Genomic DNA, 12,113 nt, shown 5'->3' on the forward strand with positions numbered 1-12,113 from the left:
TTTCTTCTTACAAACAATTTTAATATATTCAAATCAATTTAAAGTTTTGTTCATTGTCACTCCAAGATTTCTCACAGTTTGGTTGAATGGAATAATCCTACGATTAATTATAACTGGAGGAATAGTTTCGTCTCGTAGTGTAGTCAACAATTATATTTGAGAGCTAATAATAATTGGTCGAGTCATGGAGGGATTGATGAGGAAGGAATTTTTCAAGGCGTAAGTATTAAGTCACCGAAGATTAGTGCTGATGTCTGTTATGGCTTTAGGCAAATCAGAGGTCTTACAGTGACAGTATATTTGTAAGTCGTCCACATACAAATGGTAGCTACAATTTTTTATATTATATGATATGTCATTTATGAACAGGATAAAGGGCAAGGGGCCTGAAAACATTGCTCTATGGAGCGCCATCTTCCTGGTTAACCAGTAAAGAGTTTTATCAAGGGTTATAACACGTTGCACATGATTTTTGAGGTATGATGAAAATAAATTAATAGTTTGTTGATCGAAGTAGTAAGATTTCATCTTATTTAATGGAACCTGGATATTTATAGTGTCAAATGTGCTACTGAAATCAAGGAGAGTAAGTATTGTTACAAGTCTTTGGTCGTGTGTGTGTGTGTCCCTTCTTGAAACCAGATTGCAATCGGTCTAGGAGAGAATGGTTGCTTATGAAACATGTGCTCAAGTGCTTTAAAAAAATGCAGGTAGAATAGAAATTAGCCTGCAGTCGAAAGGTTTGGATTTCTTACCCACAAGGCTAACATAGGCTTGTTTCCACAGTGAAGGAAAGGTTCCGTTTGTACGGCAGTAGTTAAAAATGTGGGTAATGATTGTTAAAACAACACCAATAATGTTATATAAGAAAGTTATAGGGATATCATCCACTCCTCTGTCTTCTGATTTGATAGAATATAATACTTTAACTTTATTAGTCATAACAGGGTGAAATGTAAAATGTTATTGGTCAGGTAAAGGGTTAATTACAGAGTTGGGTTATGAGTGGTCAATTTAGTACATTACGTGGTATTCTTTCTTCAGTAAAAAATTAATTTAACTTATCGAGTGGCATGTCCAGTACATGAGGTTGTTGCTGAGGTTTTCCTAAGCCTAAGGAACGAAGCATATTCTAAACATGGTTAGAATTCATATTTGTAGTCATGTTACGTAAGAAAGTAAATTTACAGTTTCTAACGAGCTGTTTAGTTTGATTTCTAAGGACACGATAGTTTAAAAGTCACTCTGGTCACAAGTTTGTTTAAAGTGTCGAAGAAATGCATTGCTATTTAGCCGAGGACAAGATGGACGAGTAACTTTTATCTGTTGTTTAGGAGCATGTCTATTGTACAAAGTGATTGCAAGGGAGTTAAACTTGTCAACTTTTGCGTCTATATTGTTCAATAGGAGTATGTCATTCGAGGGTAGATTGTAAGCGTCATATCATAACACGTCCATATCAATACCTTTTGTGTTTGTGGTAACATACTTAGGTTTATACTTTGGCATTTCGAGGGAGTAAGATAGGTAAATAAAATCACAATTGGAGATGGCCGCGACTGGAATCTGGCTGAGAGTTAAAACTTTGTCTGGCTTATTTTTCACAATGTGGTCAATGAGCGTGTGTGTTACGTAGTTATCCGTGCAAGTGTGATACATAAGTTTGAGACGGAGGATGGTAATATCATGGAGAGGAAACATATCAATAAATTGTTTATTTTTGTATGTTTAAGTAAGCAGGTTAGTGTTAAAATCTATCGCAATGATATGCTCATAAGTAGGCAGTGAGTCAAGTAAATGGAATTCTAATTAAGTCATATTTGTTAACTTGGGTGGCTTGTGTACAACATCTGTCAGGCGTTTCTGTTAGTTAATAATGATTTCAACAAGCATGAACTCTGGACCCAGCTGTGCATTGTTATATGATACACATGTCACCCAACTTTTTTGTAAGTCATTTCTGCAGTACACGGGCCCCCACTACCTCTTCTGCAGAGATATTTATCGTGCTGTAAAAGGGAATACCGGTCAAGTTGTACCATACTGGAGGGTATACTTGGGGTAAGCCAGGTTTTGCTAATGCAAAGAATATGGATATTATTTTCACTCATTTTGGCTTGAATTTCATCGAAGTGCAATACCACGGAGAGCGTGTTGACGTGACAGCACTGTAAACAGTAGGTAAAGAGAGATAATGCCAGTGGAGAGAGGCGAGGGTCAGTATCAGGCACAGGGCTCTGGATCAGCTGTATAATGGAATGTTAAAGAAATAGTCTATTCACTCATATCAGTTGTCACTGTTATCCCACAGATTTTTCATGCTGCCCAGTTCCACGACAGTACTGACAGATCTTTTTGTCCCATTGAGAAGGTGGATCACGATGCATCCGTCTTGGGTCCGGACACGGGATGACCCTAAGTCATCCCTCACCAGGTATAATACAGTCTTACGGGTCTTGGTGACGGACTCAGTAATGAGTACCTTCGTGCCTTTCAGGAGCTGCTTCATCTTCCACACGCAGTCACATTCGTGGCCGCGGGTGAATTTAACTAGCATGGGGCGACTCCCTGTAGTTACCATTTCAGCTGCTGAGCGCTGAGGCCGCCCAATCATACGGCAATGGTCAAAACTGCCCAACGCGAAGTCCACATTCAGCTTCATTTGAAAAGTGTCTCTCACTTTCTCATAGATATCCTCACGTAGCTCCTCAGTGACTCCATGGATTAGAAGGCAGTTCCTATAGCTGGACTGCTCTCCTTCATCAATGAGCTCTTCTTTATGGTCGAGCTGCCATGCTAATTTGCACAGCTCTTCCTTTAGCATGGGAAGTTCGGAGGATATGGTGCCTCGGAAGTCACGGAAATCCTAAGCGAGTCCAGGGACTCTTTCTTGGGGTTGGCAGAGCTGGTTAACAACTGAAGCTGCACCTCAAAGTCCTTCATCGCTGCTTCAAATACATGAATGTGTTTATTCACCTTCTGGATGGACATGAAAGTTTGTTTCGCTACAACAAGCCAATGAGGTTTTGAGGCCCCATTTGCTGCCGTTATGTAGCAAGATAATGCTCATGCTAACATAGCTCACATCATCCAAGAGGTTCTATAATAGGCATGACAAACAGCTCTCAGTAACCCGCACAACACACTGAAAGGTCTATGTTGTGATGGCTGCGTTTAAATGATTACAAAAACAAATTATTTAGATAACTAGTACCTAAGCCTGTCTTCCACAATCAAAATTATTACGGGCCGATGACCTTCGATGTTAGGCCCCTTTAAACAACAAGCATCATCATCATCAAAATTATTACCTATAAAGTAATTGGAAATTCTAAATGGACTATTAGGGCCGAATTCATAGACAGCACTTATACATAAGTGCCCCTTATACGCTGGGTTTCATTTCATATTATCTACTTAAGTGTCCCACTTATTGATATAAGGGAGTTTGGAATCGCCTATCTCGCCCATGTTAACTTTTGCAAAATCATGTTCCTTTTTTGAAGAAACTAAGAAACACATTATAATCAATTTTTGCATACATATTTATCAGTACCTCTTGTATGTGTGCAAAACAAGAATCTTCATCTATTTTTAAAAGTTGGAGACATAATTTTTTTGCTATGCTTCCTTTTATTGTGCAAAAAAATCAAATAAAAATCTATTCTAACTGCCCTATAATTTACATTTTCACGCACAAATTTTTTTTTGTTTTTTGTATGTTCATTGATGTACATGGTGCTTATGTTGTCCAAATTTCAAAACGCTCACTCTACTATAAGCTGAGAAAACAGCCTTAAAGTTACGAATGTAGTCAGAGTCATTCACCAGTGTTTTAATACATCCCAGCTGTATACGATGGCTCATATGGGTCTTCCTGTTGCTCATATATCTCTTCCAACTTCCTTTTGGCCTTGCACCTATTTTGTCTTGCTGTTTTGTTCCACTTTTTGCCATTTGCGATGATTTGTGATCAAGATAATAAAAGCAATCGGGCGTACCCCGGGCAACGTCAGAGAATGAATAACCTGACGGCTGATCCTTTCACAACAGAAACATCCACACCTGAGCCCTTTTCAGGGCCACAGTTAACGATTATCTCTGTTAACATAGAAGGCATTACACCAGCCAAAGAAGAACTGCTACAAGAACTATGCAGGAAGCACCAGTGCCACATACTGTGCATACAGGAGACACATAGAGGTTGTGATATTCGCAGGCCAAAAATAGATGGAATGCGTCTCGCCATTGAAAGACCTCATGATAAATATGGAAGTGCTATTTTTGTTCATCCAGATTTCCAGATTTCATCCACAGCATTCACAGAGGAAAACAACATTGAAATCCTTACTGTAGAAACAGCTAATTGCACCATTTCATCCCTTTATAAACCACCTGGTGCTCAATTCACTGTAAACCTACCATCCAATTTCGGAAACAAGCATGTGCAAATTGTGATCGGTGATTTCAACAGCCATAGTCCTCTCTGGGGCTATGACCATGAAGATGAGAATGGGACAGCAGTACAAGAATGGGCAGAAATAAGCCAGCTGACTTTAATCCATGATGCAAAACTACCTGGATCCTTTAACAGTGGCAGGTGGAGAAGAGCTTACAATCCTGACCTCATATTTGGCAGCAGCAATATCAACCAACAATGTGTAAAATCTGTCTGTTCCCCAATACCCAATACACAGCATAGACCAATAATGTGCCAAGTATTTGCTGCTATAAGACCTCAGATGGTATCCTTTCGGAGGAGGTTTAATTTTAAGAAGGCAGACTGGTCAAGATTTGCGGAATTACTGGACGCTGAAATATCTGCTATAGAACCAGTACCCAGTTACTATGACACCTTCACCACAGCTGTAAAGAGATGCTCAAGGATGTCTATCCCCCGTGGCTGTCGAACATCTTATATCCCCGGGCTTACTTCAGATCAAGCCACACTACTTGCAGAATACAAAAACTTATTTGAAGAAAATCCTTTCAATGAAGTAACTGTGGAAGCAGGGAACAAGCTTATTTCCTCTATTAGAGAGACCAAAAGGGATCAGTGGATACAAACTATTGAAAACTTGGACCTGAAAAGAGACAGTCATAAAGCTTGGAGACTTCTGAGACGTCTAAGCAATGATCCAACCAAGACCACCGCACATCATAATATCACTGCTAACCAAATAGCACATCAGTTACTGCTGAACGGGAAGGCAAACCACAAATCACAAAAACCGAAACTGCAAAGAGAAGAGCATGAAGAGAGCGACGACCTAACATCATCACTCAGCATGGAAGAATTAGAGAAGGCTATCAAACAGAGTAAAAATGGAAAATCAGCTGGCTTGGATGATATACGAACTGAGCAAATTAAACACTTTGGCTTAATGACAAAGAAATGGATTCTCCAACTCTTCAATAACTGTTTGAGCAGAAACCAAATTCCAAAGATATGGCGGAAGAGCCGAGTGATTGCCTTGCTGAAACCTGGTAAAGAAGGGAATGATCCAAAGAATTTTAGACCAATTGCGCTACTATGTCACCTTTACAAACTGCTGGAAAGATTGATCTTAAATCGCCTATTACCTGTAATTGACCCATTACTTATACCTCAGCAATCTGGATTTCGTCCTGGTAAAAGCTGTACTGGACAGTTATTAAACCTTACACAGTTTATAGAAGATGGGTTTGAGGCTCGTAAGGTGACAGGAGTGGTATTTGTTGACTTATCAGCAGCGTATGACACTGTCAACCACCAGCTACTATTAGTGAAGGTCTACAATCTAACCAAGGACTTTAACCTAACAAGACTCATCGCCACTCTTTTGCAGAATCGCAGGTTCTTTGTTGATTTCCAAGAACAGCGTAGTCGATGGAGACTACAGAAAAACGGTCTTCCGCAAGGAAGTGTGCTGGCTCCAATTCTGTTCAATATATACACAAACGACCAACCCATAGCCCCCAATTGCAGTAGCTTCTTGTATGCTGATGACCTCGCCCTAGCCACTCAGAGAAGAGATTTTGAAACAGTGGAGATCACCCTCACGGATGCCCTTAATGATCTTTCTAGATATTACAGCACAAACCAGCTTAAACCGAACCCCTCAAAGACACAAGTGTGTGCTTTTCATCTGAGAAACAGGGAAGCCACTCGCAAGTTAAAGATAGTATGGTCAGGAGTCGAACTGGAACACTGCGAGTCTCCAAAATATCTAGGAGTGACACTTGATAGATCTCTTACTTTCAAGAAGCACTGCATGAACTGCAAATCAAAAGTCTCCACCAGGAACAATCTTTTACGGAAACTGGCCGGATCACAGTGGGGTAGCCAACCTGAAACCATCCGAACTTCTGCAATGGCACTATGCTATTCTGCAGCAGAGTATGCGTGTCCTGTCTGGTATAATTCAACATATGCCAAACAGGTGGATATAGCTCTCAATGAAACTTGCAGAATTATAACAGGTTGTTTGAAATCCACTCCAGTTGAATGGCTCTACCACCTTGCAGGAATAGCACCTCCTTCTGTTCGAAGAGAAATAGCTGCGAACAAGGAAAGAAAGACAGTGGAACAGGAAAGGACCCACCCTCTATATGGGCATGCACCGCATCTGCAACGTTTAAAGTCAAGGAAGAGTTTTCTCAGAACTTCAAAGGAACTTAGAACCACTACTGAAAAAGCCAGGTTGCAATTATGGAGGGCTACATCCTACCTTCCTCCTGGCTGGATAAGATTTTCTGAAACTCTACCTCCTGGTTACAATGAAGAATGGATGACCTGGAAGTCCCTGAATAGACTGAGATCTGGAGTTGGCAGATCCAAAGTTAATTTGGCAAGATGGGGCTATATAGATCAAGAAAAAATCCAATGTGACTGCGGAGAAGACCAGACAGTCCAACATATGCTCCAGTGTCGTCTATGTCCAGCCTCCTGCACAGAAGATGAACTATATCAAGCATCAAAAAATGCTTTGGAAGTGGCCAAGTTTTGGGCAAATGTAATATAGTAATTATAACTGTGTACAACATGTATGTTTCTGATACGAGAATAATAATAATAATAATAATTGCAGCAATACAATTAGATCCAGGTGCAAACCCTAACCGTTTTAATACATAACATTCCGCAATCAAACCCTCATTGAAAGCTGCTACTGCTTCAAACACACCAAAATGTAATGTTTTTATTCCCATGAACGTTCTTTTTGAGAGACAATTCCAAATAACTTTGTTCAAGGATTCATTGGAGTTTTAACTTTTACCATGCACACATTTCTTTAACAACTCTGGTGGAGACAAATCCATGGTTTGATTTCCTCCGCAACTGCTGGACGAATATGGAAATGTTCTTCGTGTACGTATTTTTCACCTTTTGCTGTAGCTTTCTTGTATTTGCACCAAGTATTTTCACCATCTGGACATAGGTAATGACGCAGGTCATTGTCTGTTGACCTAATGTGGAAATATTCTGCCCAAACAGCCTTTTGCATTTCTTTGTAGTCACCAGTATTTCTTCTTATGCCTAAACCGTAGTATTTTTGGATGTCACCTATACTGGAATCTGTCAGTCGTCCACCAGTTCCATGATAATTTGCACTACATTCCACAATATGACCATTGTTCATTTTGTCAGGGCAAGTACAATGTTTGTAGAGGATGTCAACGTCCAAAATTGTATAAAAAGTAGTTAGTGGGACATAAAGCAAATAACATTATTATTATTATTATTATACAAATTCAATAGGCTGGGTTAATACCTAACAAAATTAAAAACTCCTTCAGGATAAAATGTCCCACTGAAAAGAAGTTAGAGGTCCACTACAACTTCTGAAACATAACTGAATAGGCAGCATATCCAATAATGTGAAACCTAAATACCTTAACTTACACATAACCCCTAGAAGATAATTAAGATATTGTTTTGAGATTTTATGCTATCTCTTAATTTCAGGTTATTATTATTTTGCTTAATTAATTGGAATATAGTTACAAGTTGAAGTTATCAAGACTGTAGGCCTAATGAATATTGAAGAAAAATACTGACTTATCAGAAAGATGAACGTGTAGCAGTAGGCTACTATTATTTTTTAAAGGTGCTGACTTTATCAGGTCAGTCAACCAAACGTTTGTATTGTAAGTTTCTGAAATTATGGCACTGCATATTAAAACATACTATTTCCATTTTACTGGTGAAGTAATTACTACAATGTAAGGGTTATGGATATATTTGTCCAGGTTCAAGTACTTGAATAACTATAAAACATATTATAGTAAGAAGAAAATTAGATTCTGGGCATTTTCATAGTTTGCATTGTCCACAACAAATTTTTCCTAAGCCATTCATATTCTGCTGAGAAACTGCATCGGTCTGCTTGTTCTATGTTATATGCATGCACTTCGACACAACTTCTTGCAGGGGCCGTGCGTCCAGGTCGCTGTATTGTTATCTTTAAGGCATTCTGATAAACAAATTCAATATAGACAATCTTCTAACATAAAAAAAGGCAACAAATGTCATGCAATGTCCTTCGATATACAAAACACAATAGATCATCCCACTATTCAGTAGCTAGAAGTATACGATCCTGGAAGCATGGGCATAATATACAGCATTTCTGCATCTCCAGTGAATACTTAAGGTGATCCGTTATTTATTTACAAGTGCTGTCTATGAATTTGGCCCTTAATATATCTTACAAATAAAAGTTACGCATTCCAGGTTTTATATGGCATTTGAATGGAATCAAAACAGGTATTGTATTTTTAGTGCAGTTGCAACTCGGAGTTCTATTTTGATGTCTATGGATCTGCATACTCCTGAGAAAGTTACATAAAACCGTCCAAAACTAATCACCATCAAGTGTCAGATGCCCTAACTCCATATGAGCACTGTGGAGAGGTTTGGAATTTAATCCAGGTGATTAAAAATTGAGTACCACCACCTCCCTTATCTTGCCGGCAAACATTCTGATGGTAAAATTTTTTCAACCAATGGGACTCGAACCGGCTAACCATGGTGTCAGACCATAAAGTTAGCGCCTTAACGATCATGGTCACAGACAGACTGTTTACTATTGTGCTTATGGATGGAGATAATGTGTTTTCATACCCCAGAATTGAAAAAAATTATTAATTTATTTTACTGAAAGATATAATTTTTTACTAAACAGTATGAAGGTCAGCATTGAAACGTTCTATGAACCGTATCTGGAACAAGTTGGAAGGCAACAGAAACCAGGATGTACGCAGTTCAATGTCATGCCGACAGATATAGCTGTGTACTTCTGTCATCATAGCGATGATACAATAACTTCGCTGACAGAAACGTATTTTCTTTTTTTTAAGTATAAAAGTTGTGGTCATGAGAGGTTCACTGTATTTTCTTGTAAAGAAGACATAGCAATTTCAGCTCTTGAAACATTCTCGTTTTCTCAATATTACTGAATGACAGAATAGGGATTTTTTTATATAGATTGTGGAGTCAAAACAGAACGAGTAACATCACAAAACATGGAAGGAAAAAATGAGCTTTGTTCTCTTTAATTTATTCCCTTTTACAAGGTCTATTTAGTAATCCTGTATTTACCTAAGTTTCCTGTTGCTTGGCTCTGAATAAAAGTAAAATGTTTATTTGTAAGTAACAGAAAGGTACAAACAAGTGCAAATGAAGACATAAGTAGAAAGAGAGGAACATTGAAAGGAACACACAATAGGAAAAATATAAAGGAAGGGGGAAGGAGGAAAAATTCACCTCATCAATTCCAGTTCTCTGCCCATGACGAGCTAGTTTCGCTTCCCACCTTCATTAACATTCACTGAAATCAGATCATCTTTTTTGATGTGCGATAAGAAGAAAGCTCAGCATCTCATAATGCTAGAGATGTTAGAGTAGAGGAGCTGAATCAATTTGTAAATATGCTTCAGGGAGGATGTGAGAGCTGAGATAATGTGGTATCAGTTCAAAAATAATAAAGGTGTTCATTAATCCACCTATTCAATACTTTATTTCCGCTTAAAGTGGTTACATAAACACAGTAGCACTTATTTGGGACATGTTTCGCCCCTAATTTTGGGCATTGATGGTACAGGAAAGGAAGCAGCATTTGCCTGGTATTAAAATGGGAAACAATGGAAAATCATCTTCAGGGCTGCCGACAGTGGGGTTCGAATCCACTATCTCCTGGATGTGAGCTCACAGCTGCATGCCCCTAACCGCACGGCCAACTCGCCCAGTATTCTCAGACTGTCATATTGACACGGACATTAAGTGGATAGTTTGTAATGGTATTAGGTTTGCGACAAGTAGAGAGTCTCATTTACATGCCCTTCGAAGCATTTCCTTTTCCCCTTTTTGCCGATGCCTTCATTCTCCGAAGTGTTCGACCTCTTCCATTTTCCCCACTGATTTTTATGATTAGGGAATGACTACTCAGATGTCCTTCCCCTCAAAACAATAACCACTACCACGCAAAGAGTGGGGAAAGGTACCTCGTAACTACAAGGTTCAAACTTCCTTTTATTTCTCTCAACTGTCTGTTCGATGGACTGTCACAAGTTGCTTTTGCCAGCTACGCTCACCCGGACAAGCTGCCCCTACCATTTACATGGAACAATAAAGCAGCGCTGTTATCTTCCAGGAAACCACATGCAAGCTCCTATTGGTTGAATTCATACAAAATTCTGAAGCGGACAAAAGCTAGTATGAAACATTGATATACGAAGTACCAACCGATGATTTTAATGCTAATATAGTAGATCTACGAGAAGGATAATGCTTGGAGGGGAACAGCTTAGGAAGGTAGAGAGTTTCAAGTACTTAGGAAGTATCATAGAGGAAAGTGGAAGAAATAAGGAAATAATCGAGCGTGGAAGACAAGCAGGAGCATTCCTGAAAAGTGTCAGAAGCCTGGTTTGGAGCAAGGATGTCCCTCAGAGAAGCAAAAGGGTGATATACAGGGTGTACTATATACCTATTCCGACGTATGGAGCTGAGACTTGGGTAATGAGGCAGAGAGCTGTGAATAGGATACAGGCAAGTGAAATGACATTTCTGAGAAGCAGAGTGACAAGATGGAATAAGGTGAGAAATGAGAAGGTTCGAAATATAGTAAAAGAAGAGCCACTACAGAATAGGATAGAGGCATCTAGACTTAGATGGTACAGACACATGAAGAGAATGACAGAGGAAAGGATACCGCAGACGTAGCATGAAATGGAGATAACAGGCCAAGAGGAAGACCAAGAGACAGGTGGATAAAAGGACTGGAAGAATGTGTACAGAGAAGAGGAGAGGACTGGGAAAGTGTGACTAGGGAGAAGTGGTGGGAAGGCAAGAGGAGATGGAGAGGCTTATGTTCCAAGCAGACCCGGCTAACAGCTGAAAACTGCAGATGATGATGGTACACTATGATCCAGCCACATTTACTGTAAACATTTCTGTCATGAAATGTGACCATATAATAGCCCGCCTGGTGATTGTTAACGCATTGAAGTCTGAACGGTCTGACACTGTGGTTAGCTGGTTCGAGTCCCGTTGGTCGAAAAATTTTCACCATCAAACTGTTGGCCGCCAGCGTAGGGGAGGTGGTGGTATACAATTTCTAATCGCAATGCTTGTATGGAGTGAGGACATATGACGCTGTTGATGGTGATTTGTCCATCAGATGGAGACGTTAAGCCTTGAGCAGACCCCTTGGTGCTATTCAACAGGAGAAGGCTATGTGCCGGCATCAGGTTTCACTCTCCCCCTTCATACTATATCATTCATTTCATCTCAACTCCTCTGATGAGCTTGACGCCAAGAAGGGCATCCGGTCATAAAAACCCGCCACAACAGATTCATCTCACCTCATACCCCACCCTGTAAAGAAATGGGACAAGTGTTGGACAAACAACGTGACCATATAATGTAAAGATGATGGGAGGAGAAAAAGGTGGATTGATTCAATAAAGAGGTGTTCAAGGAGTAAAAACCTGGACTGAGACAAAAGGATGGAACATTTTTTACAATTGGCTTTACGTCACACATAGGTCTTATGGCGACGATGTGAGAAAAAAGGCCTAGGAATGGGAAGGAAGTGGCCGTGACCTTAAATAAGCTACAGCCCAGCATTTGC

This window comes from Anabrus simplex, chromosome 10, assembly GCF_040414725.1.
Source record: "Anabrus simplex isolate iqAnaSimp1 chromosome 10, ASM4041472v1, whole genome shotgun sequence".
In the NCBI taxonomy this organism is placed as follows: domain Eukaryota; kingdom Metazoa; phylum Arthropoda; class Insecta; order Orthoptera; family Tettigoniidae; genus Anabrus; species Anabrus simplex.